Source organism: Macrotis lagotis, chromosome X (assembly GCF_037893015.1).
Source record: "Macrotis lagotis isolate mMagLag1 chromosome X, bilby.v1.9.chrom.fasta, whole genome shotgun sequence".
Lineage (NCBI taxonomy): Eukaryota > Metazoa > Chordata > Mammalia > Peramelemorphia > Peramelidae > Macrotis > Macrotis lagotis.
In genome coordinates this window covers 657243716-657270081 of record NC_133666.1, presented here as the reverse complement: position 1 = coordinate 657270081, position 26366 = coordinate 657243716, and positions in this window count along the sequence as shown.

Below are 26366 nucleotides of genomic sequence, written 5' to 3'. Positions count from 1 at the left end.
AAATCAGCCAAAATATAACCAGCATCAGTTCTCCTCCCTTCCCCACCCCTAATTCCTCAATTTAAAAAAAAAAACAGAGAAGAATAGGAGCAGAAAATAAACTTTTCTTTTAATTAGTCAGATAATGTGTCAGATTTACATTATCAGCTACAAGGGAGGATTGATCTCAAGCTCTGCTAGGTTTTTTTAAGGTTTTTCTAAATCTATCTGGCAGCCCAGTGCAGACTTAAGGCAGGCCAGTTTTATTGCATAAGCCAGTTGGGAGGGCAACCTTCATCTGGCAGTTTTGTTCTGAGCCCAGGGATTGGTCCCAGGTCTCTTTTTTTTTCCAAGCTCATATTTCTGGGCTCCATCCAACGCAGGAAGAAGCTGCCTCTGTGAACCCTGAGGAAGAGTGGGAGGATTATTCCGATGAAATCAACTCAAACTTCAGAGAAGATAGCGTCCCTGGATTCCCATCTGATGGGAGAACAGCCCCCACTTACCTCCACAGCCAGCTGGGCTAACAGCTTGGTCCATTGGATGGTGATCAGACTGGATGGGGGGGGGGAGGAGACATGACTTCATGTATTTAAAAGGTTAATGTGGAAGAGGGACCAGATTTATTCCATGTCCCTAAAGGATGTGACTAGAAGCAAAAGGTAGAAGTTGCAGAGAGATTTAGTCTTGGTGACAGGGATAATAATAATAATAATAATAATAATGATGATGATGATGATGATGATGATGATGATGATGATAAAAATATCCATTTCAAGTTCAAAAATGCTTTACAAATATTATCTCATTTGCTTCTCACAACTGCCCTGGGAGGTAGTTGCTATTACTAACTCCATTTTACAGATAAGTTAAGCTGAGGCAAAAAGAGATTAAAGGACTTGAACAGGATCATACAGTTAAGGAAGGGTCTGAGTCTAAATTTGAACTCAGTTTTTTCTGATTCCTAACCCAGTGTTCCATCCAGGGTACCATCTAACTTCTTGTTCAAACAAAGGAATGGTTCAGGGGATAGAGCACTGGCTCTAGAGTTAGAAGGACCTGAGTTCAAATCTAGCCTCAGATACTTGATTCTCACCAGCATTGTGACTTTGGACAAGTCACTTAATTTCATTGTCTTACAAAAACCAAGGGGAAAAAAAGTAGGAATAGCAGATAGGAACTTTTTCCTCACTTAATATTGCAAAGGAAAAGGGATTTCTGTATGGACTAGATGGTGTCTGAAGTTCTTTATCCCCTTGATGGTGAGTCTCTTGATGATGATGATGATGATGATGATGATGTTTGTCCTTCATTCTTTTTTTTTAGTTTTTTTCAAGGCAAATGGGGTTAAGTGGTTTGCCTAAGGCCACACAACTAGGTAATTATTAAATGTCTGAGACCAGATTTGAACCCAGGTACTCCCGACTCCAGGGCTGGTGCTTTATCCACTGAGCCACCTAGCCGTGCCTTGTCCTTCATTCTTGAAGAAGACCATGACATTAAAGAAGTGATGCTAAGCCACCATGTAAATTGGATTTGAATAAAGGGGTGCTGTGCTATGCTACCAGACTCACTTTCTCTTCCAGAGTCATCTGGGACCAGTGGCCGGGTATGAGCCAGGACAATTGGAGATGGTCCTAGATGCAATCAGAGTAAAACCAAGATCACATAGCTAGTGAGGATCTGAGGCTGGAGCTGACCTCAAGTCCTCCTGTCTTCAGGGCTGGCACTCTATGCACTGCACCATCCCAATGTGATTCTATTATAGAGAAAGGAACTGACAAATGCTCCCAGACCTGGTCCAACTTGGCCTGGGAGATTCACTTCAGTCTTATTTCTCTTCTCCTTTCCCTCCACCCCTCCAAGATCAAGAATTGGACTGGCTGGGGGAGGGGCATGGGGGGGGGGAGTCTGCTATCTCACACACATGCCTCCACTCATCTCTTTTGGCTCTGAATCACTCACTGCCATGTGTCAGACAGTGGCTGCACAGGAAGCCAATTTGACTGAATTCAGTTACAAACAAAAATAACCATTGAATTCAATAATAGCAATCAGATTTTATCCATTTTTATACATACAGAGAAAGAGAGAATGCAAGCTCTGTCGGGTCCTACCATGCTGGAAAAACTTCAAGCAGGGGCCTGGTGACAGACTTGATGTCTGTCATCTGAGACCCATCCTCCCTAAATCTGGAGACACTCATTTCTGGGTGGGCGGCATACGGAGAATGGAATTTTCAGGCTCAACAACTCTATAAGACCAGCCTCTAAAGGGTAGAATTTTTAACTTTTTTTATATATCTAATAAAGCTTACAACCCCCTTCTCAAAATAAGGTTTGTAAATTCATTAAATAAAGCACATGGAATTATGTAGGGAACCAATTAGACTGAAATATAGTTAACAAAATATTTTTAAAAACAAATTTACCAATCCCAGGTAAAGAATCCCTGTGGATAACTTCAAAGGCCTCTTTTAGCCCTAAATTCTCTAAAATTTATTTAATCTATTGGTGTTTCTAAATTTCTTACCCTATTAGACATAACTTTATAAAGTCAAGATCTCTCGCTGTCCAAGGCCATCTCCAGTCATCCTCAAATATCTGACCACTAGACCCATGGCAGAATGAAGGACAAACAGCAATAACAGCAACCACAATTTATCCTGTTCTCTACCACAGGTGGTGTTCCTAGCCTCTTCCTTCTTCCTTCTTCCTCTCCAAGCTTCCTGCTGATTAGACTAAGAAAGTGTTCTTTCTATCAAAAAGAAATGCTCTCTTGGGGCATGCCCAAGAGGGAAGGGGCTGTGGCTTTGAGAACTACTTCTGGAAATTAAGTCAGCCCCACTCCTCATATCTACTTCCCAGTATTTTCTCCATTATTAGTCTATTTGACATTCATTATAGACCTACAATTAAATCCCCCATTCTTCCTTGGAGCTCTCCTTTTAAATGTTCCAAATTCTCCAAAATTAGAGGATTCATTGGCTTGAGACTGGAGAGGCAACACATCATAGTTGTTGGAGTCAGGAAGACTTGGGTTTGAATCCTGCCTTAGACCTAGTTCCATGCCCCTCAAGCGAAGCCCCTCTCTGTCTCAGTTTCTCATTTGGACTTGATAACCACGAATGTCATTTCTACTTCTTAATCTATATTCTCATGAGCTCAGGCTAAATGTTTGACTGGACCTCTTCATCTAATTCCTTTGCAGGGTCTTCTCAGTTTGGTACCATTCTTGCATGTACTTTAAAAAAAATTATTTAAGGCAATTGGTTAAAGTGGCTTGCCCAAGGTCATGCAGCAAGTTAATATTTAAGTATCTGAGGTTGGATTTGAACTCAGGTCCTCCTGACTCCAGGTCCAGTGTTCTATCCACTATGCCACTTGGCTGCCCCTCTTTCATATGCTTTTAAATTAATCCGGGGGTACCTAACTCTCTAAGGAACCTATGAATATATTTCAGGAAGTCTATAGATTTGTTTTCTTTGTCATATTTCATTAACTCTATTTTTTAAATTTTAAAAAATCTTTTAAGTTAAAATATTATTTTTTGATCAATAAAAATTGATTCTCCTACCTCCCTACTCCATTGGCAAAAAAAAAAAATCCTGGTAGCAAATATGCATATTCAAGCAAAACAAATTCTCTCATTGACTTTGCTCAAAAATATGTTTTATTCAGCACTCTTAAATCCATAACCTCTCTATAGAAGATTCATAGCTTGCTTCATCATCAGTCTTCAGTTTTTCTTTGTAACCTCTATATTTTATTCAAATTTTTTTAAAAAATCAAAAATTTAAAAAATTTTAATTAAATTAATTAAATTTTTAAAGATTTAAAAACATTATAAAGAAAGTTTCACCAGTTTGCCAAAGTGTTGTTTGGCAAAAGAAAGTTAGACACCCCTGAATCTGGGAGAAAGGATTACCTGGGACCAAGGGTATGGGAATAGGGTATTTGAGATTCATAGATGTATTGAGCAGGTAAAGGAGCATCATTGGTTTTCCAATGGAGATTGCTGAAAAGGGATTTGAGTTGGTCCTTTCACTTCTAAAATCTCATTATTTCCCTGGAGTTCAGCCATGTCCTCAATGCCTGAAATTGCATTTCTTTAAAGAAAAAAGAATATGGATACTAGACTTGCCACTACCTTTATTTACAGAAAAATAAAATATTATTGACTCAAGCATCTAAATTTCCCCCTCACTGAGCTGCAGGTCTGGCCTAGTCTGAAGCCCTTGGTCCAAATCATCAACAAACAGGCCCTGCCCCCTGCCCACATTCTCATTGCCAAATACATTCAGACTCATGAGTGGCACAGTTGTAATCACTGGGGAAATCTGACCCAGAAAGAAATGGAAAAGTGAGAAAAGGAAATTGCTACTAGTGGGTAAGATAAGATAAATAAAAACTGGCAGCCAGACTCTTTCTCTCTCTGAACACAGAACCAGACTCTCTCCAGGTGCCTGTCTGAACCCCTCCTCCCTGTGCCACCTTTGAGCCAGTCACTTAGATTTTGTTGTCCCTCAGTTTTCCCATCCATAACAGGAAATGATTTCTACATAGTCTCTGAGGTTCCCTCCAGTCCTAGGATGATGGCCCTATGATCTTTCTCTTTAAGAACTCTAAATGTTAGACATCTTTTTTAAAAAATAAATTTTAAGGGCAGCTAGGTGGTGCAGTGGATAGAGCACCAGCCCTGGAGTCAGGAGGACCTGAGTTCAAATCCAACCTCAGACACTTAATAATTGCCTAGCTGTGTGGCCTTGGGCAAGCCACTTAACCCCATTTGCCTTGCAAAAAAAAACAAACTAAAAAAATTTTTTATTGACATACTTTGTTTTTACATAATCTACATTTCTTCTATGAGGCAAGACCCATCTAACTTCAGAGCTAAATGGGACTTTGGGGACCATTCGGTCCAACCTTCTTCTCTAGTGTAAGAATAATTTCTACAATAGTTATAGACTGACCTCTACTTAAATACTTTCAGTATTGGGGAGCTCATTAGCTAGTGAAGAAGTCTATTTCATTGAGAGATGGTTTTGGGGGCAATTGGGTGGCACAGTGGATAGAGCACTGGCCCTGGAGTCAGAAGTACCTGAATTCAAATCTGGCCTCAGACACTTAATAATAACCTAGCTATATGACCTTGGGCGAGTCACTTAACCCCATTACCTTATAAAAACAAAACCAAAAAACAACAACCAAAAAAAAAAGATAGATGGCTTTGGATGCTAGAGGTGTCTTATGTTCAGTTGAACTTAAATTGTACCTTCTCCATGAACTCTTTCTGGCTTTCCCCCTCTCTTTTATTCCAGCTGCTAGTATCTTCCTTCTAAAAATGGCTATGCGTTTATTGTGTATATATATTTTAAAGGCATAACTCTATATGTACATCTTTCCTACTGGAATAAAATATAAGTTCATTGAGGGGAAGACTAATTCTATTTTGTCTTTGCTTCTCATTGTGCAACTAGTTGGAGCTCTATTGATTTATTGATTGAGACAAAATCTATCGCTCTCTGAGCTTACAACTATAACCAGGGCTCTGTCAAGAGCTCAGAATTTAAAGAACACTATAGTGTAGCGGGCTTAGCATTAAGAAGAAAGAAAAATTAATGAAAATTGAAAGCATCAGCTCCCCCCTTTCTCCTATTTGAGTTGCAATCTATTAACCCTACTGTCAAATCTTGGAAATCACAGAATGACATCTACTTGACTAGTCTCTTGGGAATTGGAAAGATTCATTTTTATCAAGATTAGTCAATATTCTTTATTTTACTCAACTGTTATGTATGTGGTCTTTATCCCTAACTGAACTGTCCATGTACATATGTGCTTCATGTATGACTATGTAAGGCAGCTATGGTATAGAAGCAAGAAATCAAGGTTTAAATTCTGGCTATTTCATTTAGTATTTGCATTACTGTAAACAAATCCCTTCCCCTGGACTCTGTTTTCCTCATCGGCAAAATGAGAGATTGTTTCAATTCAAAGCCTTCTATTTATTCTCATCTGTGAAATGGAATCATAGAGTTACAAAGGTCAGGAGTTGATCGCATTCATTTTTAAGTCAAATCAGTCTGTCACCAGAATCATTGAGTACTAGTGTTGGGTATTTTGGATTTTTATTATTATTAATTAATTAACTAATTCATTAATAATTAATTTTAAAAGTACACTATTTCTCTCAATTAATCAATTATTCTCATCTCAGTTCACCAAATATTTATTTAATGAACTGGAGAAACCTTTCCTTACTCATCAGCAGTTGCTCATTTCTTTCAATATGTCAACCCCCCAACATCTAGTAGAATTCACTCAATGTTAAAGTAACTGACTATACAATTTGTCAATAAATGTAAAAAATAAAAATATATTTAATAATTGTTTAACTGTGAAAAAGATACTATCACAATAACTACAAATGACTTATTTCTGGTAGCCCAGTTCTACCATTCAGTTCACTCAAGATGCCAAACAAAATCTCTTTTCAAGAATTCTTCTCACCCTCTTCACAAGATAAAAGTTAAAAGTTACTATTAAAAAGAAAACTTCTTTATGTTCTTTCTCCTGCCTTTCCAGCTTTTCCTCTCTGATGCAGGAAAATAGTCTCTTAAGGCTCTCTTAAGTCATCAGTCTTAATAATCTTTTTTCAACTTCACTCTTCATAAAAATTATCTTTACCTGACTTTATAAAATAGAAGACAGTTCTACATAGATCTAAAATTTTCATCACCCCCTTTTCTGTGTTATCTCCTTAATTTTTCTCCAAACTCCTCCTTTAATTCTCTTAGGTCTCAAAAAACCTGCCAGCCTCAACTGCCAAATCTTAGGCAGTCCATTTGACTCTTAAAGTCACAAGTACAGAAACCATCATACAGCAACTATGGTCTCTATAGGAGAGGTTGTTGAAACATATACTATATCTCCATTATGTCAAGAAAAAATTTCAGTCCTATGAAAATCATCTGAGGGTATATAAAAATACACATTAATATTAAATTCAATACACTTATAAATTACCACTTGACAGGCTATTTTAAATAATGAGAAAAAGAATACAGAAGTATCAATAGCAATTCCAATAACTATTGGAGCCAATAACTAGAGAATCATAATACATGCAAAACATATCAAGAAGTGCAAAAACAACATTACATATAATTCAATAATGAATTCTATGAAGCTGAACGAACAACTGTGTCTCTTTTTTCTCCTACAACATCATTTAGCCTATTTATCGGTTGGATGGTTCTAATTCTATTGTGACCAATGGATCTTGCCTCATGTTTTCCTAGGTTGGTTGATGTTATAAGCTTGCTACTGGTAGTTTTAAAATGTGTGACTTGTCTTTTTTTTATCCTGGGAAATTGTACAACTGAGATTCTAGGCAAGAAATATACTCCCTTTGCCCTCCACAGGGTCCTCCTTGGTCTGAGACAAAGTAATTGGTTTTCTATGTGGTATCTGCTTTACTCAAAGCAGTATCTTTCTTGGACATTCTCTATCCCATTGAGGAAACAAACTAGAGTTCAACATTCTTGAATTCCTGTACGAACATAGTTTGGGGATATGTAGGTGGCACAATGGATAGGGTTCCAAGATCTGAAATCTGGCAGACCTGAAAACAAATCTAGCCCCAGACGCTTACTAGCTATGTGGACTTAAAGTCACAACCTCTGTCTACCTCAGTTTTCTCATTTGTAAAATGGAGCTAAAAGCACCTAGTTCTCAGAGTGGTTAGGACCAAATGAGATAACAATTGTACTGTACACTGTCTAGCACAGAAATTTTATCAATTATTGCTAACATCTTCATCATTATCATCGAAAACAGTTCTGCTTTTGAGATTGTATCTAATTTTTTTTTTGAGACTAGACCTCATGCTTATCTAATTCAGCCACCGTAAAGAGTTTTGATTCCACTACTGATCAGCCAGGAAACTAACTTATTCTGTTTTTCTGACTGGTCCATTTCACCCCTCCTTAGGAAGCCTGTTGGCTCTCCACTCCTCATATGTGTTCACCATATTAGTGTGCAGCTTAGTGTGGGCATCTGATCAGCTCTAGTGTTACTGAAGCTCATATCTCCCAAACTCAAGAAATACTCCAGTCTTAGCCTTGAAGTAGACAATGTAGGTATGAACTATCTTGCCCTGATGGTTATATCTTGATGACTGTATTCTTCAAATTACTGTGATTTAAGATGAGATCAGGGTTAGTATTTTCTAGCTTCTTGATGGCTTCCATCCCTGGTTCCACCCACCCCATGTTGATTATTTGAAATTCTATTTTTCACTCACACCAACTTTACTTTCCTCTTCTGAATGCATTTATTCTTCGATAAATCAAATAAAAATAAAAAAACTAAATAAAATTAAAATAAAGCAATTCAACAATCCCTCTTCATCTAAGCCACAATCACAAGAGAAAATAATTCTACTTCTTTCCTTGTAGACTGTGCTGGTGGTAATCATGATCATATAAAAGATTGTTTATTGTTTTCCTGGTATTCTTCAAAAATGGGGTCATTTTGTCTTATATAAGTATTCTGCATTGGAATGACAGCAACTTTCATCTTACCATCTTGTTTGTCAATTTAGTTTTGGTTCTCTTGAGTCAAGGAAATCAGAGTTCAAATTTGATTTCAGACATTTCATAGCTGTGTGACCCTGGACAAGTCACTTGTCGTGTTGGCCTAGCTGCAAGCTAGGCAGTTCAATGGATAGAGCATTAGGTTCAGTCCGGAGTTAAGACCCAGGTTCAAATTCAACCTCAGACATATCTGACTCTGAGCAAGTCACTTAACTTCTGTTTGCTTTAATCTACTGGATAAGGAAAAGGCAAACCACTCTAGTATCTTGGTAAAGAAAAACCCATGGACGTTATGGTCTACAGGGTCATGACTAAACAGCAAAATTTTCCAAACTTCATGAGAATACTGGGAATGCAAAACAAAACAAAACAAAACAAAAAACAAAAGCCCCAAATTAATGAATGAAACAATCCCTCCTTCCATGGAACTCAATGATATTTGGCCTTCATTGTCCAAAAGGATCATGACATTAGGGGAGGCGATGCCATGACAATCATGTGAAATGGATTTGAGTGAGGGTGTGCTGTGCTAAGTCACCAGCTTCACTCTCTCCTCCAGATCCATCTGGGTCCAGTGGCCAGATAAGAATCAGGATAACTGGAGATGGTCCTGGATGTGAGGCAATCAGGGTTAAGTGACTTGACCAAAGTCACATAGCTACTAAGGCTGGATTTGAACTGCCATCCCCCTGACTCCAAGGCCAGTGCTCTATCCATGGAACTTATATCCCAGGACAAGAATGAATTAATATATAGAAAATAAGTGTAAAGGGAATAAACACATATCCCAAAAATCTTATTGCAGTTCTAAGTTTTATTAATGCAGCAAACTTATAAAAGTTTTTTTGAAAATTTAACACTGAAATTTATTTTACAATTTTATAGTTTTGTGAATTTTGAATAATAAATTTTAAAATTTAATTTAACAAGATATAGCACCCTAACATTCTGCATTGTCTATACACGAGTTTCTACCTGACATCATACTGACAGAACCATAGAGTATATTTTTCATGCTTGGCCACCTTGGTCACCTGATCTGTCTTTATTAGACCATTTTTATGGGGATCATGTTAAAAATGTGTATACATCAAACCCTGTTCTCTGAACCTAATCTTAATCTTAATGTTACGATTCCACATAAAAGGTGAAGCCAAGATGGCAGTAGGAGAAGAGCCTCTCTGAGGTGCTCTCTTCAAAATATTTCCAAAACCTTAAAATTATGACTCTAACTAAATTTTTGAGAGACAGAACCCACAGAAAGATCCAGTGAGGCAATTCTCCAGCCCAAGGTAACCTGGAAAATAGTGGAAAAACCTGTTCCATGGGCTTGGAGGGGTGGCCATGCCAGAGCAAAGGAATTTCAGCCACCTGGGAATAGCCCCAGGGTGCATGGGAATAGCTCCAGGGCTCCTGGGAATAGCCCCAGAACACCTGGGAGAGGATGCTCCCAGCAGCAGAAGCAGTTTCCTGACCTGCACCCCAGGGAGCACCAAGCACAACTTGGAAGATCAGCAGGGAGACCTCTGCCAGAGCAAGCATGAAGCAGCACTCAGCACAGCAGCCATGGCAAACCAGATCCAGAAAATGAAAGCAGGCCTGTGCTGCTGCCCAGGAGGAGCCTCCAGGAAGCTGCTCCTTGAGTGCTCAGCCCACCGAAGGTTAAGGGAGTGGAAGGAGACACCTGAGGTCTGTCATCTGTCCCTGGAACAGGACTCTGGGGCTCTTACCACATTCAGACCCTGGTCCCAGTCTAGACCCCCATAGAGCAGGGACCCCTCCCCTCACAGCCTGGTGGCAGAGGGGTGAGCTTGTGGTCATTCACAGACCAGGAGAGTAGTCAGAGCCTCACAAATTGAGGTCCTTGTGGGGGTGTCCCAATAATACTCAAAAGCTCAGGAAGCACCCCAAAACCAGGCACAGACTGGGGAAATGAGTAAATAGAAGAAAAGGAACTTGACCATAGACAATTACTTTAGTCCCATGGAGGATCTAAATACTCAATCTGAAGATGATAAAGTCTAAGCTTCTGCATCTAAAGACTCCAAGAAATATAGAAGTTGGGCTCGGGCAATGACAGAGATCAAAAAAGATTTTGAAAATCAAGTAAGGCAGCTAGAAGAAAAATTGGGAAAAGAAGTGAGAGAGATGCAGGAAAAACATGAAAACAAAGTCAGCAGCTTAGTCAAGGAGATCCAAACAAAAATGCTGAAGAGAATAATGTTAAAAAAAATAGCTTAGGTCAAATGGATAAAACACTTCAAAAAGTTATTGAGGAGGGGTGGCTGGGTGGCACAGTGGATAAAGCACCGGCTCTGGAGTCAGGAGTACCTGGGTTCAAATCCGGTCTCAGACACTTAATAATAACCTAGCCGTGTGGCCTTGGGCAAGCCACTTAACCCCATTGCCTTTCAAAAACCTTAAAAAAAAAAGTTATTGAGGAGAAGAATGCTTTAAGAATCAGAATTGACCAGATGGAAAAAGAGATAAGAAAGCTATCTGAGGAAAACAAATCCTTCAGATGTAGAATGGAGCTAAAGGAAGCTGATGACTTTGTGAGAAATTGAGACACAATAGTTCAACACCAAAAGAATGAAAAATTAGAAGAAAATGTGAAATATCTCATTGAAAAAAACAACTGATTTGGAAAACAGATTCAGGAAAGATAATATAAAAATTATTGGGATACCTGAAAGTCATGATCAGGAAAAGGTCCTTGACCTCATTTTTTAAAAATTCCTACAGGAAAATTTCCCTGATATTCTAGAAGCAGAGGGCAAAATAGAAATTGAGAGAATCCACAAATCTCCCCCAAAAGAGATCCCCCTCCCAAACAAAACAACTGAGGAATATTATAGCCAAGTTCCATAACTCCAAAGTCAAAGAGAAAATATTACAAGCAGCCAGAAGGGCACAATTCAAATATCATGGAGCTGCAGTCAGGATCATATAGGACTTAGCAACATCTACATTATGGGCTTGTACGGCTTGGAATATAATATTCCAGAAGGCAAAGGAGCTTGGGATGCAACCAAGAATCAACTACCCAGCAAAACTAGGGAAAAGATCCTCTTCCAGGGGAAGAGATGGACTTTCATTGAAACAAGGGGATTTCAAATGTTCCTGTTGAAACGACCAGAGCTGAACAGAAAGTTTGACTGTCTAGTATGGGACTCAGGTGAAGTATAGAGAGGGTGGATGAGAAGGATAAATTATTAGGGATTTAATAATGATGAACTGCATGTATTCCTGCATGGGAAGATGATACTGATAATACTCATATGAACCTCATTTAATAGAGCAGGTAGAAGGAGCTTTTATAGATGAGGCAAAGGAGAGAGTTGAATTTGAAGATATAATATATTGTAAAAATGGAGTCCATGGGTGAAAGGGAAATTATAGGGAGTAAGAGAAAGGAGAGGTAGAGTAGGCTAAGATATTTCATATAAAAGATATTTCATGTAGCTTTTGCAATGGTATGGAAGGGGGAAGGGGGAAATGAGGGAACCTTCATTCTCATCAGAAATGGCTCAGAGAGGAAGCAGCATACACACTTAATAGGGTATGGACATCTAGAGGGTAAAGGAAAGAAGGGGGACAGGGAAGGGAGGGGGTGTGGGTGATAGAGGAGAGGGTAGATCATAGGAGAGGATAGTCAGATATAACACATTTTCTTTTTTACTTTTTGCAAGATGCTGGGATTGGGTGGCCTGTCTGGGACCATGGGACTAGGTGGTTGCTGGGTCTCTGGGGTGGGATCCTCTTGGGTCCTCTTGGCCCCAGGGCCAGTGCTCTGTCTGCTGTGCCACTCAGCTGCCCCACAGCATATTTTTGAAGAGGGACAGAGTGGAAGGAGAGAGAAAAATATAATAGATGGTAGTGGGGAGGAATGGATGGAGGGAATTACAACTGTGGAAAAATATGGAAGTAACTTTTTTCTTTTTTAAAAATTTTATTTATTTAAGACAATGGGGTTAAGAGTGACTTGACCAAGGTCACACAGGTAGGTAATTATTAAGTATCTGAGGCCAGATTTGAACCCAGGTCCTCCTGACTACAGGGCTGGTGCTCTATTCACTGGGCCACTGAGCTGCCCTCTTGGAAGTAACTTCTATGATGGATTTATGATAAAGAAAGTGATCCACCTGAGGCAGAGCTGATGTATCAGAGCTGATGGTATCAGAAGAGACTGAAACACATTTTTTTCTTTTTCTTTTACTTTATTTCTTATGGGGTTTTATATTTTGTGGGGGAGGGGGTATCATGTTTACTCTTAAACAAGAATATTTTAGTAATGTGTAAATAAAAAAATACATAAAACCTTAAAAAAAAAAGATTCCACATATAACCCTTTCAATCTCTGAAGAAAAACTGATGAAAGTCTTCCCAGCATCCAAAAATCACCTAGAGTGATGTATAGCACAAGACAGGGATTATATTGAATGTACTAAGGAAATATACTGCTATATTAAACTATATGTAATTATCCTTACAAGTGTGGTTGTGAAGTTTGTAGCATTTATTGTTCTAAAGATATTACAGCTTAAAAGTACACTAAGACTTTTGGAACAGCCTGTAAAAACAATAGAGGATAGTTTGGCAATGAGGTCACTAGTGGATGGAGGAGATTAAGGAAGACTTCTTGTAAGAGGAGGGTGCCTGAACTATGTCTAGAGGGAATCCAAAAGGTAGAGGGAGTAGATTCCAGACTTGTTGGTTGTTCACTGCAAAAGCAATGGAGGAGGAGCAATGAGGAGCCAGTTTTGTCTGGACCCTAATACATGAAAAGAGAGTAGCACATTATGAGGTTGCAAAGATGGGTTTGGGTTAGGTTCTGAGAGGTTTTAAAAAACTAAAGACAGGCTTATTATAAGAAAAGTTCTTTGTAGAGATTTTAATGATATAGTGTTGTTGTTCAGTTATTTTTCAATCCTGTCTGACCCTTTTTGACCCCATTTGGATTTTCTTGGCAGGGATACTGGAGTTGTTTGTCATTTCTTTCTCAAATTCATTTTACAAATGAGGAAACTGAGGTAAGCAGTATTAAGTGACTTGCCCAAGGTCACACAACTAGTAAGTATCTGAAGCCACATTTGAACTCAGGTCTGTGCTTCCACAAATTTTATGCACATGCATACACACACACACATACACACACACACATATATACATATATACACATAGAAACAAATATATATAGACACATACTTATGTGTATCTATATATGTGTATGTGAATATGTATATATGCCTATCTATACATACACATAAACAGCTACATAGATAACACATATAGTACTCATAAACTAACTATATGAGCAATTATTATTACATATTCACCAACAATCTCCTCTAATATTTCTTCATGGTAAGGAATTGACTTGAGGTAATTTTTTTCATTTTTAAATTATAACTGTATATTTTTTTCAAAATGTATTTAATATTGGGGCAGCTAGGTGGTGCAATAAAATACAATGTTTGTCCTTCATTTTCAGAGAAGATCACAGCATTGGGGGAGTGATACCATGACAAGCAAATGAATTGGATTTGAGTGAGAGAGTGCTATGCTAAGTCACCAGCCTCACTTTCTCCTCTGGTGCCATCTGGGTCCAGTGGCCAGATATGAATCAGCCGACTTGAGATGGCCTAAGATTGAGGCAATCAGGGTAAAGTGACTTGGTCAAGGTCACAGAGTTAGTACAATTCAAGTATCTGAGGTCAAATGAGAACTCCTGTCCTCCTAACTCCAAGGCCAGTGTTCTATCCATTGCACCACCTAGAGTACCAGCCCTGGAATCAGTAGGACTTGAGTTCAAAACTGACCTCAAACAGTCTGGGCAAGTCACTTAACCCCATTGCCCCACCAAAAAGAAGAAAGAAAGAAAAGAAAGAAAAGAAAGAGAAGAAAAGAAAGAAAGAAAGAAAGGAAAGAAGGAAAGAAAGAAAGAAAGAAAGAAAGAAAGAGAGAAGAGAGAGGAAAGAGAAAGAGAGAGAGAAAGAAAGAGAAAGAGAAAGAGAGAAGAAAGAAAGAAAGAGAGAAAGAGAGAAAGAACAAAAGAGAGAAAGAAGGAAGGAAGGAAAGGAAGAAGAAAGAAAGAAAGAAAAGAAAGAAAGAAAGAAAGAAAGAAAGAAAGAGAAGAGAAAGAAAGAAAGAAAGAAAGAAAGAAAGAAAGAAAGAAGAAAGGAAGGAAGAAAGGAAGAAAGAAAGAAAGAAAGAAAGAAAGAAAGAAAGAAAGAAAGAAAGAAAGAAAGAGAAAGAAAGGAAGGAAGGAAGGAAGGAAGAAAAAGGAAGGAAGGAAGGAAGAAAAAGGAAGGAAGGAAGGAAGGAAGAAAAAGAAAATTTATTGAATATTGAATTTTGTTTATTGACCTATAAATAGCATTTTCATTTCATTTATCCCCTTTGTATACTGAAAATCTGGCAGTGTCTGGCACACTATAAGTGATTAATAAATGCATGTTGATCAACTGATACCTTTTGTCTTTTTATCACCTTCATCTTAAAATATGTTCCTCTCCTCTCCCCCACCCAATGACCCACCTCTTGTAACCAAGAATTTTTAAAAAGAAAGGGAAAAGAGCAATTCAGCAAAACTGGACAACACATCAACCAAGTTTGACAACATAATGCAATGTTTTATATTCCTGGTCTCCAATCTATGCAAAGAAAAAAGGAGGTATACTATCTTAGCTCTTCTCTGATAGCAAGCCTAGACTTGAACTTTGCTATTCAAAAAGAAACAGAGAAATTCCAGAGATGTAGCTTTGAAATCAATGCCTTTTAAGATTCCTTCCAATTTGGTGGTTCTGTAGCATTTGGACTTAGAAAACCTCGATTTAAATTTGCTGCCATTGACTTGCTGTATGACCTTATTTCCTCTCTCTGAGGGCCACTTCCTGGTCTTTAAATTGAATCATAATGACCAAAATATTCAACTTATAGAAACCAATATTTCCTTGGAATTTCTAAAACTACATGAATAGGAGAGTATCATAGCAGAATGGATAGAGTTCTGGACCTCAAGAGGACATGAGTTCATATACTAACTCAAATAATAGTAGCTTACTAATGTGACCCTGGATAAGTGACAACCTCTATCTGCCTCAATTTCCTCATCTGTAAAATAAGGAGAATAATAACATTTATCTCCCAGAGTTGCTGTGAGGGTCAAATGAGATAAGATTCGTAAAGAACTCTGCAAATCTTCAATCATTATATAAATGCCATTATCCCCCCTCATCTGTGGGCTGAGTCAGAATTAGTGTGCAGCTATAACTGTTCACTGGGGCTCAAAAGATTTAACGTGCATTTCTATTCTGGGGAAAAAATATGGGATTGAGAATATCTCATGTGTTCAATGAAGGATAAAATACAAGTTTATTACCTGTCCTATACAGTCCTACATAATCTAGCTTCCACTTACCTTTCTGATTTTATTTCATGTTCTTGCCTTTCACATATCTGCTGCTCCAAATTAGCCTTCTATTTGTTCTATATTGCCAAGGATCTGCTGGTAAATATTTAACAACCAGCTCTCTGGGCAGGAGTGAGATGGAAAGACTGTGTACAGAACACATTGTAAAAGTTTCATATGCCTTATTAGAATTTCTCCATCGCTTTCAATAGAAAGTATAGCAGAATAATAAACAGAAATAATAAATCAAGCCATGGTTTGTAGCATTTGCTAATTTTTCAAAGTGCACGTGCTCATACTAAAGATTTAGCAGTTGGTTCTCATTGAGCTGTCTCAGAACTCTCTTGTAGCCAACACTGTATTTTCCACCTCCGTGTCTTTCTTCAGGTAGTCCCCAGGCTAGGAATGTACTCCTTTCTCTTCTTCTTATAGAGTTCCTGACCTCCTAGAGGTCACCTCCTACATGAAATCTTTCTAGATCTCTCCAATTAGAAACATTCTTTCCTTAAATTACTTTGCAATGTCTTTCACTTACTTGGAGAGAGGGATGGGGAAGAGAGAGCTGGGAGAGAAGGAAAAAGAAAGAGAGGCAGGGAGGGGGAGGGGAAGGGGGGAGGGGGGAGGGGGAGGGAGAGGGGGAGGGAGAGGGGAGGGAGAGGGGGAAAAAATTAGAGTTCTTCTGAAAAAAAATCTAAGCTCCTTGAAGGCAAGTGGCATTTTTGTCTTTGAATCTTCAGCACCCAGGACAATGACTTGTGTTTAGTAGGTACTTAATAAGTGTTTTTCTTTAATTGAGCTGAATTAAATGGAAGGAAAGTTCAAGGAGGATACAGCAAAATGGTTTTGGATTTGGAGTCAGAAAACCTGGGCTAAATCTGTATGACTTTAGGGAAATAATTTCTCCCCAGACTCAGTCCCTTAGCTCCAAACTGAAGGACCAGATGCCTTTTAAGTTCCTTCCAGCTCTTGAAGCTATAATCCTATGATCTGCATATTTCTAAATACTGATCTCTTTCCTACCAGTTAGATAACCCAGGATCCTTTAAGACCTCATCAGCATCTGTTCCATGCAATGGGCAGAACATGGACTGGACATCAGGAGATCTCTGCTCCATCTCTGCCACAAACTGACTTGTCCTCTATGAAATTCATGTTCCTTATCTGTCAAATGGGTATAATCAACCTATCCCAAAGAGAGTTTGGTAAGGTAGTGGATAGGAAAGTGCTTTCAAAATATCAATTGTATGCAAATATAAAATAATGTTGTCTGAGTCTAGTTTTCCAAGGCAATGTGGTATAGGAGAGAGTTCTAGACTTGAAAAATGGAAGGTCTGGGATCAATTCCTGACTTTTTAAACTATGCGATTCTGGGTAAGTCACTTAAACTTTCTTTGCCTCAGCTGCCTTGTATGAAAAATGGAATAATGGTAAGTCACATTCATGAGCCCTTAGGTTTTGAAAAGCATTTTTATGGACATTACATCTCATTTGTGCCCCATGGCAGCCCTATGAGATAGATGCCAACATTTTTCCTGAAGGGTTTTCTTTGTATTTCCTAGCATTTAGCATGGCTTCTATAGGGTAATATAGCTAGTGGGTATCTGAGATTAGATTTGAACTCAGGAAGATGAGTCTTCTTGACTCCAGGTCCAGTACTCAATCCAGTGCTCCACCTAGCTGCTCATTAGACAAATAGGAAGTGCCTAATAAAACTCTATTGTTTGACTAATTGACTAGTCCAAGGTCATGCAGCAACAGTATACAAGGAATGATTTAGGCACATATCTATTTGACTCCAAGTACTGTACTCTATGTCACCAACAGATATTGGGGAGCAGTGAAGAGAGTACTGGATCTGAAATTTTAAAAATCCAGATTTGAAATTCAACACAGACTCTTCCTACCTGAGTAAACTAACACAAATCTTTTAACTTCTGTAGGTCCCAGCTATAAAGTGAGGGGAATGATGAATAATGTCCAAGTCCCCTTGGGCTCTGAATCTCTAATCCTATGAGAGGAAGGGAATATTAATACCTTAACATGAGATAGAAGCATCAGTCAGTATTACTTGGGTGGCATGATATGGTCAATCCCCTCTAATGAAGGGGATTTTGTGAGTTTGCTCTGACAACACAGTGTGGAAACTGAGTATTACATAATTCTGCCTTTGTTATCTCCTTGGCCAGGAACCTGCACACTGGTTGGAGCATGACATCTCCCATTTCCAAAATGCTTTGGAGAAATCATTATCTATTTCCATGGGACCAGCTTGGAAATCCATTTCTCACAATTCCCTGCCAGCGTGGGAACGGTAAACTACTTGCAAGCTCTCCAGTATGACTCCTCTGGGGATATGGTGGCAGGGGGGACCTATGGGATGGGTGTGTGGTGGGATATAAAGTTGATTTTCTAGGAAAGCAGTTCAATGACACATCACAATGGCTCCACTCTTTCTCTCTCTTTCTCTCTCTCTCTCTCTCTTTTTGCCTCTACACTGTGAGATAAATGCATCTCTTAAGTACCTTTTAAACCATCCAGCAAATGAGTTTTTACATTCTGGGAATGATAATTAAGATTGGAAATTGTTGAGAGTCGGTTAACACAGATGATCCTCAAAGGCAGACTTTCCAAGGAAGCCCCAAGTTTTGACAGTCTGAAGTCCCACATAGTTGGAGTAAAGCTCAAGATGACAGTAATGGTCATCATAAATTCAGTGGCCATCCCCATAGGCTACAAAATCCTCTTGGAAAGTCTGTTTTCTCTTGTACTTTGAAATAAGAGAGAACTATGACAAAGCCAGTCCTGGGATTTGAGATTCAAAAAATCTCAGAGTGAAAAGGGACCTCAGAGGCCATCTGGTTCTATCTATAACTGACCAGCAATTCCCAACAGAACATCCAAAAGTGGGAGTGTTTTCTTAAAGTAATGGATTAGATATTACCTACCAAGGCAGCCCTCTTCCGATTTGGAAAGCTCTAATTATTAGAAAGTCTCTGAAATGCTCAATCATTGCTCCTCCTTCAGCCCTCAAGGGTCACATGGAACAGGATAATCCCTCTTCAAGGAGACAAAGACAACCCTTCCAGTCTTTGAATGTCATTATCTCGGGCTTCTCTAGGTGCAAAACTATAGAATCTCAGCAATGAAAGGAACTTGAAAGTTCATTTGTAGCCTAGCCACCTGCAAGAAGAGGGCTCTGCAATAGTAAGATACAATAATTGAAAGAACTGCTAAGCATAGTGGTCATAGGAGATCCTCAGAATAGCCGAGTTGGGAGGGTCCTCAGAGCTCATCAAGACCAATCTGAGGCCAAGATGGCGGAGAGAAGACAGGCACAGTTCTAAAGTCTCCTGATCTCTTCCCCATCTATTACATGAAACAAACCTCTTAAAAGAAATCTGAACCAGGAAACCCAGAAAGAAAAGCCAGGAGAGGAAAATCTACCTCAGGATTTGTTTCCCGCAGCAGCCTTGGTTGAGTACCAGCAGGTGAGTCTGAGCTCCCAGGGAAGATCAGCCAGACCAACAGCTGAATTGGAACCGGGAGTCTGAGGGCCCGAGAGCCGGACCTGCTGGAGCAGCGGTGGGGCTGGACGAAGGGGGCTTGGGTCCGCAGGGAAGCAGAGGCGCTGGTGTTGGGGCTGTCCCCCTGGAGCTTGGGGAAGGGGCTGTGGGGAGAGGTCTGGTGCAGGACAGCTGCGGACACCATCCCTGGGCTCCTCAAGTCTGAGAAACTCTGAGCCCACGCCTCCATTGCACTGAGGCCTTCTCCCAAACAAATGCAAATTATTTCTGCCTCAGGCCCAGGGGTGTGAGCAAAAGAACCAGCCCAGCTGAGGAATCACCTCAGGCCAGGGTAAAGCCCACCATTGATTGAAGGCAAAAGAATTCAATAGCTCCAATTCCCTCCCTCAAGCAAAGGGAGAAGGCCTCACAACCAAGGTCACAGACACCCCAGAGAGGGCAACCAGTTCCTCCTACTGGCAAGCCAGAGAAACTGCACTCAGTAAAGCCTTTAGAGATCCCAAGCCCAGGTGAACCAGCCCCACCCAACTCAAGGTCTTAGCATAATGAAGAAGGGTCAGCAGAAAGGTGGATCCATAGAAAAATTCCTGGAAGGGAAAGACCCCAACCCAGAGAGACCTGGAACCTCTGAGGAGAATACCATCTGGTCTCCAGCACAGAAAGACTTCCTTGAAGAAATAAGGAAGGAGTTTAAAAATCAACTGGAAAATTTGGGGGAGACAATTAATACCATGCAAAATGAGAATAATTCTCTCAGATCCTCAAATGAGCAAATGCAAAAAGAAATTAATTCTCTCAAAACCTCAATTGGTCAAATGGAAAGCTCTTTCAAAAGTAGAGTCGACCAATTGGAAAAGGTTAATGAAGAAAACTCCTCCCCCCAAAAAATAATGGAGTCTACAGAAACTAATGACTCCACGAGACAGCAAGAGTCAGTTAAACAAAATAAAAAAATAGAAAAAATAGAAGCAAATGTGAAATACCTCATCAACAAAACCACTGACCTCGAGAACAGATCGAGGAGGGGAAACCTGAAAATTATAGGACTTCCTGAAAACATTGAAGAGAAAAAAAGCCTGGACTTAATATTACAGGATCTAGTGATGGAAAACTGCCCTGACATCATGGAATCGGAGGGCAAAGTAGTTATTGAAAGAGTACATCGATCCCCACCAGAAAAAGATCCTAAAAGGAAAACACCAAGGAATGTTGTGGCCAAACTCCAGAACTATCAGATAAAAGAGAAAATCCTGCAAGCAGCCAGAAAGAAACAATTTAAATATCAAGGAGCCACAGTAAGGATCATGCAGGACCTGGCTGCATCAACTTTAAGGGATCTAAGGGCCTGGGACAAGATATTTCAAAGAGCACGGGAGCTTGGAATGCAGCCAAGAATCTACTTTCTTGCAAAGCTGAGCCTTGTCTTCCAGGGAAAAAGATGGACATTTAACGAAATGGAAGAATTCCAAAAATTTCTGATGAAAAGACCAGAGCTAAACAGAAAATTTGGATATCAAACAGGAGGTTCAAGAGACACATGAAAAGGTAAAAAAAAAAGGGGGGGGCGGTAAAAGGAAAAAAATGCAATCCAGCAAGTTGAAACTGCTATATCCCAGCATGGGGGGGGGGGGGGGGGGTAGAGACTCTCATAAATCCTGAGAATCCTGAGAAATGTAACTCTAACAGAGAGAATATACCTAGCCAGAAATGCTGGACATCCATGACCTATCCATGAGACTGATATCTAATGGGATGTAACTGGCTTTAACTCCACTGGGGAGAAAGACTCTAATAACTCTCAGGAATTTGGACTCTATTCAACAGAATATACTGAACTAGAAGGGTCAGACACTCAGAATTCTCTATGAGTTAGATAGAATGATCTAAAAAAAATACACTACCTCCCTAAAAAGGGGGACAGGAAAGAGACGGGAGGAGGGAGGGGATTGAATGGGACAAATCTCATTACACTAAGAGGTACAAAAAACCTATGGTAATAGAGGGGAAGAAGGGAGTAGAAGAGAAACACCTGAATCTTCTTCTCATCAGACTTGGCTTAAAGTCAACCTACACATACTCAGTTAACTTATAAAACATCTAACCTTTCAAGAAGTAAAAGGGGGAAAAAGGGAGGGAGGACAGAGAAAGGGAAGGGGAGTGGAGGAAATAAGGGGAAATAAAAAAGGAAGGGAAGGGAACAGGGAAAGGGGAAAGAAAGGGGAGGGAGAGATATAGGAGGGCAAACACACTGAAAGGGGTGGTATTCAAAAACAAAATACTGGGGAATATGGATAAAGGGGGGGAAGGGGGAAAATACAAATAGAGGGAAGATAGCACAGAGGGCAATAAAGAATTAGTAATCATAACCTTAAATGTGAATGGGATGAACTCTCCCTTAAAACGTAAGCAAATAGCAGAGTGGATTAAAAACCACAATCCTACAATATGCTGCTTACAAGAAACTCATTTGAAGCAGAGAGATACAATAGAGTAAAGGTAAAAGGTTGGAGCAAAATATATTTTGCTTCAGCTGAAGTAAAAAAAGCAGGGGTAGCAATCCTTATCTCAGACAAAGCAGCAGCAAAAATAGATAGCGTTAAAAGAGATAAGGAAGGAAACTTTATCCTCCTAAAAGGTACCATAAACAATAAAGTCATTTAAATATTGAATATATATGCACCCAAATTCTTAGAGGAGAAGCTGAAAGAATTACAGGAAGACATAGACAGCAAAATTCTACTAGCAGGAGACCTCAACCTCCCACTATCAGATCTAGATAAATCAAATCATAAAACAAACAAGAAAGAAATTAGGGAGGTAAATAGATTGTTAGAAAAATTAGATATGGTAGACTTATGGAGGAAACTGAATGGGGATAGGAAGGAATATACCTTTTTCTCTGCAGTACATGGAACTTATACAAAAATTGACCATGTACTAGGACATAAAAACCTAATGATCAACTGCAGAAAGGCAGAAATAGTGAATATATCTTTCTCAGATCACAATGCAATAAAAGTCATATGCAATACTGGGCCAAGGAGATATAGACTCAGAGCAAATTGGAAACTGAATAACCTCATCTTAAAAAATGAGTGTACCAAAAAACAAATTATAGAAAGAATTAACCATTTTATCCTAGATAATGATAATAATGAAACAACATACCAAAACCTATAGGATTCATTCAAAGCAACTCTCAGGGGATATATTATAGCTCTAAATGCTTATATGAATAAATTGGAGAAAGAGGAAATCAATGAACTAAATATGCAACTAAAAAAATTAGAGAAAGAACAAATCAAAAATCCCCAAATACCAAATTAGAAATTTTAAAAATCAAAGGAGAAATTAATAAAATTGAAAGTAAAAAAAAACTATTGAATTAATAAATAAAACCAAAAGTTGGTATTATGAAAAAACCAATAAAATTGATAAACCTCTGGTCAATTTGATTAAAAAAAGAAAGAAGAAAACCAAATTGCTAGTATTATAAATGAAAAAAGTGAACTCACCACCAATGAGGAGGAAATTAAAGTAATAATTCAAAATTATTTTGCCCAACTTTATGCCAATAAATTTGATAATCTAAGTGAAATGGATGAATATTTACAAAAATATAAGTTGCCCAGGTTAAATGAAGAAGAGATTAAATACCTGAACAACCCTATCTCAGAAAAAGAAATTCAACAAGCCATTAGTGAACTCCCTAAAAAAAAATCTTCAGGGCCTGATGGATTCACAAGTGAATTCTACCAAACATTTAAGGAACAATTGGTTCCAATCCTATATAAACTCTTTGGAAAAATAGGGAAAGATGGAACTCTGCCTAACTCTTTCTATGAAACCAATATGGTACTGCTACCTAAACCAGGAAGAGTTAAAACAGAGAAAGAAAATTATAGACCTATTTCCCTCATGAATATAGATGCAAAAATCCTAAATAAAATCTTAGCAAAATGACTACAACAAGTCAGCACTAGGATAATACATTATGATCAAGTAGGATTTATTCCAGGAATGCAGGGTTGGTTCAATATTAGGAAAACTGTTAGTATACTCAATTATATCAATAACAAACCTATCAGAAACCATATGATCATATCAATAGATGCTGAAAAAGCTTTTGGCAAAATATAGCATCCATTCCTATTAAAAACACTAGAGAGTGTAGGAATAAATGGACTGTTCCTTAAAATAATGAGCAGTATCTATCTGAAACCATCAAGAAGCATTATACTCAATGGGGAGAGGCTAGAGGCATTCCCAATAAGATCAGGGGTTAAACAAGGTTGCCCATTATCACCACTACTATTCAATATTATATTAGAAATGTTAGCATCAGCAATTAGAGAAGAAAAAGAAATTAAAGGAATTAGAATTGGGAAGGAAGAGACAAAACTCTCACTATTCGCAGATGACATGATGGTCTACCTAGAGAATCCCAAGAAATCATCTAAAAAAACTACTGGAAACAATTAGCAATTTTAGCAAAGTTGCAGGTTATAAAATAAACCCCCATAAATCCTCAACTTTCCTATATATGACTAGAAAGAAACAGCAGGAAGAGCTAGAAAGAGAAATTCCATTCAAAGTACCCTCAGACAGTGTAAAATACTTGGGAGTCTATTTGCCAAGACAGACTCAGAATTTTTTTGAAAACAATTATAAAACACTTCTCACACAAATTAAATCAGATTTAAATAACTGGGCAAATATCAACTGCTCATGGATAGGTAGAGCTAATATAATAAAAATGACAATTCTACCAAAACTAAACTATTTGTTTAGTGCCCTACCAATCAAAATTCCAAAAAATTACTTTAATGAGCTAGAAAAAATTGTAAGTAAATTCATATGGAGAAATAAAAAGTCAAGAATTGCCAGGAGCTTAATGAAAAAAATGCAAATGAAGGTGGCTTAGCACTACCAGATCTAAAATTATATTATAAAGCATCAGTCATCAAAACTGTTTGGTATTGGCTAAGAAATAGAGTGGTGGACCAGTGGAATAGACTAGGTGTAAAAGCAGAAGAGGATTATAGTAATGCTGTTTGATAAACCCAAAGAGTCAGGCCACTGGGATAAAAACTCCCTCTGATAAAAACTGCTGGGATAATTGGAAGTTAGTATGGAAGAAACTTAGATTAGACCAACACTTCACACCCTTTACCAAGATAAGATACAAATGGTTACAGGACATAGACATAAAAAACAATACTACAAGCAAATTAGAAGATCAAGGACTAGTCTACCTGTCAGATCTATGGAAAGGGGAACAGTTTATGACTAAGGAAGAGTTGGAGAACATCACTAAAAACCAATTAGATGATTTTGATTACATTAAATTAAAAAGTTTTTGCACAGGTAAAACCAATGTAATCAAGATCAAAAGAAAAGTAGTAAATTGGGAAACCATCTTTACAACTAATGATTCTGACAAAGGACTCATTTCTAAAATATACAGAGAACTGAGTCATATTTTTAAAACAAAAAGCCATTCCCCAATTGACAAATGGTCAAAGGATATGCAAAGGCAATTTACAGATGAGGAGATCAAAGCAATCCATAGCCATATGAAAAAATGCTCTAAATCATTAATTATTAGAGAAATGCAAATTAAAGCTTCGTTGAGGTACCACCTCACACCTCTCAGATTGGCCAGTATGACCAGGAAGGATAATGATCATTGTTGGAAGGGATGTGGGAAATCTGGGACACTATTACACTGTTGGTGGAGCTGTGAACTCATCCAACCCTTCTGGAGAGCTATCTGGAACTATGCCCAAAGGGCAACAAAAATGTGCATACCCTTTGACCCAGCAATACCACTACTGGGTCTATACCCTGAAGAGATGAGGAAAAAGGGTAAAAACATTACTTGTACAAAAATATTTATAGCAGCCCTGTTTGTGGTGGCAAAGAATTGGAAATCAAGTAAATGTCCTTCAATTGGGGAATGGTTTAGCAAACTGTGGTATATGTATGTCATGGAATACTATTGTTCTATTAGAAATCAGGAGGGACAGGATTTCAGGGAAACCTGGAGGGATTTGCATGAACTGATGCTGAATGAGATGAGCAGAACCAGAAAAATACTGTACACCCTAACAGCAACATGGGAGTGATGTTCAACCTTGAAGGACTTGCTCATTCCATCAGAGCAACAATTGGGAACAATTTTTGGCTGTCTGCAAAGGAGAGTACCATCTGTATCCAGATAAGGAGCTGTGTAGTTTGAACAAAGTACAAGGACTATTCCCTTTAATTCGGAAAAAAAAAACCCAGATGTCTTATGGTTTGATCTGCTTACCTCTGAGAATTCTGTTCTCTTTAAGGATATGATTTCTCTCTCATCACACCCAATTTGGATCGAGGTACAACATGGAAACAAAGTAAAGACTGACACAGTGCTATCTGTGGGGTGGGGGTGGGGGGAGGGAAGCAAGATTGGGGGAAAACTGTAAAAACTCAAAAAAACTCAAAAAAAACTGTAAAACTCAAATAATATCTTTAATAAAAATTTAAAAAAAAAGACCAATCTGAGGTTGGCCAAGAATCTTCTCTCCAGCAGCCCTGGCAAATTTTTCAGCCTCTGCTTAAAGATCTCCAGTTAAGGGGAACTATCTCCCAAGGCAACCTATTCCATTTTGTTCCTAAGTTTTTCTTCTCATCAATTCTAAATCAACCTCTCCTTTCTTGCAAAGGGGTCTTTTATTCATCAGGTAAAGTATCGCTGTTCCTTGCCATCTCAACAGAATCTTAGAATTCTGAGGACATCAGTTATGTAAATGCAGAAAGATTTATTTTTACCCAGTTTCTTGTGAACAAAGGATAAAGTACCCTTTCA